The sequence below is a fragment of the Colobus angolensis genome, unplaced genomic scaffold (assembly GCF_000951035.1).
Source record: "Colobus angolensis palliatus isolate OR3802 unplaced genomic scaffold, Cang.pa_1.0 Scaffold214, whole genome shotgun sequence".
Lineage (NCBI taxonomy): Eukaryota > Metazoa > Chordata > Mammalia > Primates > Cercopithecidae > Colobus > Colobus angolensis.
Window position 1 is genome coordinate 1,253,906 of NW_012115311.1, and position 5,186 is coordinate 1,259,091.

Here is a 5,186-nt window from a genome sequence, read left to right on the forward strand (position 1 = left end):
GGGTGCCTGTAATCCCAGCTACTCAGGAGGCTGAGGCAGGAGAATCCCTTGAACCCAGGAGGCAGAGGTTGCAGTGAGCTGAGATAGTGCCACTGCACTCCAACCCGGGTGACAGAGTGAGACTCCTTTAAAAAAAAAAGAAAAAAGAAAAACATTTGTTATGGAAAAGTTTAATCATATACAAAAGTCCAGAGAAGCATACAATATATCCCCATATAGTCATCACATTGCTACAACAGTCATTTCAGCCTGCAACCAGCCACATTTCATCCATTCTTTTCCCACTCTACACACACCCCTAACCCCACTCTCCACTCTTGGTTTCCCTAACCCTGGGTTGTTTTAAAGGAAATTTCAGTCCTCAGATCATTTTATCCCACAGGTATTTCAGTATGACATTTAAGGACTCTTAACAACAACAACAAAAAACCCTGAATACTCTTTATCATATATAAAAAATTACACCTTAAAAATATTTAATATCACATTTGTAGTCCATGTTTGTTTCCAAAATTGTCTTAAAATCTTTAAAAATTTAGTTTGTTTCAATCAGAATTCAAACAAGGTCCACACATTTCATTTGGTTGCTGTGTCTCCTAAGTCTCTTTTAAGAATCTAAGTTCATAGATTTCTCACCATTTTTTATTACTTGTAATTTGTTTATTGAAGAAACCAGGATGTTTATCCTATAGCATTTACAACATTCTAGACTTTGCTGAGCTATTCTAAGAGTTACATATTCACCAGCTCATTTAATATTCTCAGTAACTCTATGAGTAGCCACTACTATGATTCTCATCTTATAAATTAGAAAACTGAGGTTCAGAGAAAGTAACTTTTGAACCAAGGACTGAAATCTAGATGTCAGACTCTGAAGCCATTGCTGTGCGCTGCTTCTCATTTATATTGCCTTTTCTGTATTGCCCCTAAAACTGAAGTGAGAGTGGGTTGGGAATTCTTAAATAGATTTGGATGTGGCTGTAAATGAGTTTTTCTTTAAGTGATGGGAGCTGAGTAAGTACTCTTGGCCCCATTAGAAGAACACTGTAACTACTGGCCCTAAACCCTTAGTTTGGGTCAAAAGAACTCAGCCTTATCCACTGATACTTTTCTCCCACACCCCAGCCAAAAACAAAACAAAACAAACAAAGGCAGTCATAGACCCTAAGCTAAAAGTAATAGGTGAATTTACTGAAGTGCAGCCCTAATCCTGCCATTTCCATGCTCAAAATCCATACTATGTCCCCACTGCCAATGGCAATAAACTAAATGTTTCAACCTGGCACTCAGGAGCCGCAGTTTGACTTTTCCAACCTTTTCTTCCGCTGTGTGCATGCACACATCCCACACTTGAACACATTTAGGCTGTGTGCTGTTTCCCAGCCTGTGGACACGTGATTCCCTTGTGCCATTGCTCACGCCCCTTTTCCTGGAGTCTCTTTCCCGTCTCAGCCTGAAGTAGTCTTGCTTTTTCAGTTCTTTAAGCCCTTAGTGTTTCTCTTAGGGACTACATTACTTTTCATTATTCTCTAGGTATTTGAAGTGGTGACTTCTGTATCCCCTTTAAAGGCAAAGCCCATGGCTTACCCATCTTTCCACCTTTTTCTCATAATATCTTCTTTGTTTGTAGTGAGTGGCTCCTATGTGTTGATTATATTAATTTCTACTACACGTCCATGTTGTTTTAAGTTTAGGAGAAGGAAGCATGGGAGCACAAGCAGCTTGAGGGCCCTGGTAGGCTACAGCCTTTAGGGGAAGGTGGAGAATCTGGTGGCAGGAGCTAAGGGGATGCTAGATGGAGCTCCTTCAACACCTCTCCCCATCCCCATTTCTTCTGCAGTCATGCATAGTTTCCCAAACTTTAGTCCAGAACTAGCACACCAAAGGCTGCAACTGAATCTCTTCTGAATCACTGAGAAAGCAACACAGGAACTCAGCTGCATGTTTGAGAGCTGTGTTGGCAAGACCTCAGGACAGAGTACCCTCTGTGTCTGCTGGTGATTCTCAGACACCATCACATTCTGATCCTGCATTGGGGGCTATTCTGCTGACTACATCTACTCTTTTTTTGGACATGGAGTCTTGCTCTGTCCCCCAGGCTGGAGTGCAGTGGTGCGATCTCGGCTCACTGTAAGCTCCGCCTCCCGGGTTCACGCCATTCTCCTGCCTCAGCTTCCTGAGTAGCTGGGACTACAGGCACTCACCACTGCACCTGGCTAATTTTTTGTATTTTTAGTAGAGACGGGGTTTCACCGTGGTCTCGATCTCCTGACCTTGTGATCCGCCCGCCTCAGCCTCCCAAAGTGCTGGGATTACAGGCATGAGCCACCGCACCTGGCCTTACATCTACTCTTAAGAACTTTAATGAGCCTTCCTCATGACTGGCCCTTTCTAAAGGAAAGTATGTCAGTTAGTTACTTTAATGAGCATTTCCCAATGGGTAAGGAACAGTCTGTGAACTTATTAATTCTTTTTTTTTTTTTTTTTTGAGACAGAGTCGTGCTCTGTCGCCCAGACTGGTGTGCAGTGGTGCAATCTCAGCTCACTGCAATCTCGACCTCTTGGGTTCAAGCGATTCTCCTGCCTCAGCCTCCCGAGTGGTTGGGATTACAGATGCCCATCACGCACAGCTAATTTTTTGTATTTTTAGTATAGATAGGGTCTCACCCTGTTGGCTAGGCTGGTCTCAAACTCCTGTCCTCAAGTGATCTACCCACGTCAGCCTCCCAAAGTATTGGAATTACAGGCGTGAGCCACAGCACCCGGCCAACTTTTGAATTCTGAACCAATTGATTCAGTACCAGAGCTCTTCAACACCTTGAAGAAAGATTCAAGGAGAGCAGTTGTGAACAGCTTGCCCCAGGGAAAGGACAGGGCTAAGAGAATTCCAGGGCTTACTTCTGAAAACAGAATTGGGGAACTATAAAGTGAAGAAATTGTAGCTGTCAGGAACAAGAGAATGACATGAAATCTGCTACTGAGATATGGAGGTATTCCTCTTGAGTTTTCACATATACCATTCTCTCATGCCCAGCAAGCTGCTCTTCACCAAACCACAAACCTTCCTCTAACTCAGTCACAACTAAGCTTCTATCTGTACACTGATAATGCTGTAACTGTTTTGTTGTTGGTTCCGATTAGTTGCCTTCTCAACTGTAAGCAGCCTATAAACAAGACCTGGCTCCATCCTTCTTAATTTCCCATAGCACTTAATTCAGTATTTTACCTCCAAGGTATTAGTTGTGAGGCAGCATCCCTCAAAATGTCTAGTTATATAATGTCATCCATTAAATGTTTCCTTACTTACTTACTTCCCTTAAAAAGCTTTATGCAAAATAAAAAATATATATATATAGGAATGCTGACTTTAGAGTTTTCATCTCCACTTCAAGTGAGGCTTCTGTTGCTTTTCAGAATAGATATGTTGGATATTTTGCACAAGTGAAACATATCTACAACTGGAATCTCCCTCCAAGAAGGATACTTTTTATAAAAGCATTCATTATTTATTCGATTCATGGTAAGTGCTTTATGTATAATTGGAGAATTGGGCAGGAGGGCCAATGTTCCCACTCTGGGAGGGTTTTGCTCATAGTTGTATATGCAGATGATCCTGACTCATACCTGTCTTTTTACATATCCTCACACGTGAACTCCTCCTTACGTATGCCCCTCCTCCTGCAATTGTCCATTGATTGCCAGCCCTTAGATGTTCTTCACTTTTTCTTTTGGGGGACTTCATCCCCTTTCCATCTCTCCTGTTCTTGTTGCTCCTCTGGTCTCAACCCAGGGTAGACTTTTCAGGGCACAGTGAGCCTCTGATGAGGGAGGAGGAGGACCCATGTGTCCTCAAGACTAGTTATTTCTCATAACCACCTCTAGTTCACAGCTTGTCTTGGTGCAGGTGTCTCCATACCATATCATTTTCTCACCTTCTTTCAGAGGCATATTTTTTTCTTATCACCCTGGGCTCTCCCTTTCCCCTCTCTCCTCCATCTGTAACCCTCTCACTCCCAGCTTACACTCAGGGGAGGTGGAAAAGCAGGATGTGTCTGTGTGGAAGGGGTAGGGTCTCACCACTCCCACTGCCAGAGAGGTAGCAGGGTGGCGATGCATCTGAACCCCTAAAGCAAACCTCTTCTAGCAGCCAGCAGTGGACCTGAGGTAGTGCCAGTGCTGGGTGTTACAGGTGCCATGGTGCCAGGATGCTGGTTTCCACACAGCCAGCCTAGTATTTTTAGCTTTCTGAATTTAGTTCTACATTTCACTGATTTCTGATAGACATCAATAGAAAGAAGTTCTGCAGCTGGAATGGGAAAGAGGGAACTGAGGCAAGAAACTGTGATTTCTAATGACAAATTAATAGCATGGTGTTAGTGAAAACAAAATTAAATGAAAAGAAAACAAACAGCACACAATATGAGCAATCAAGAATAATCAATATACTAGTTTATTAAAATATTTGTTTTAATTCTCTACCTTTAATTTTGTGCATATTTAAATTAAAAATGTAGAGTTGAGAGTAAAGCAGTAAAAAGTTAATTGCCTGAGAAACCAAGTCTTTGAGCAAATGCTAAAGGAAGTGAGTCATTTGAATTGAAAAAAAGGGCAAAAGAGCCTTTTTTTGTAAATATATGCTGAACACCACAGGAATTTTTGGATATAACTATCCTGTATTTTTATAGGGATTACATCAGGAACTAGACTTAAAGTAGGGCCAAAGTAATTTAGACCACAGTATTTCTTATTAAGAATCATTATGATTAGAAGTCTGAAGAAAGCAACATATTAGCAAGAAAGGTTGTACAAGTCACCTTTCTTTCTTTCTTTCTTTCTTCTTTTTTTTTTTTGGAGACAGAGTCTCGCTCTGTCACCCAGGCTGGAGTGCAGTGGTGCGGTCTTGGTTCACTGCAGCCTCCGCCTCCTAGGCTGAAGTGGCTCTCCTATCTCAGCCTCCTGAGTAGCTGGGATTACAGGCACGTGCCACCACGCCCAGCTAATTTTTGTTATTTTTAGTAGAGATGGGGTTTCACCATGTTGACCAGGCTGGTCTCGAACTCCTGACCTCAACTAATCCATCGACCTCAGCCTCCCATAGTACTGGGATTATGGTGGTGTGAGCCACCGTGCCCGGCCTACCTTCCCTAGATATTTTTTCTGGAAAGATACAGTGGTGGGATTCTAAG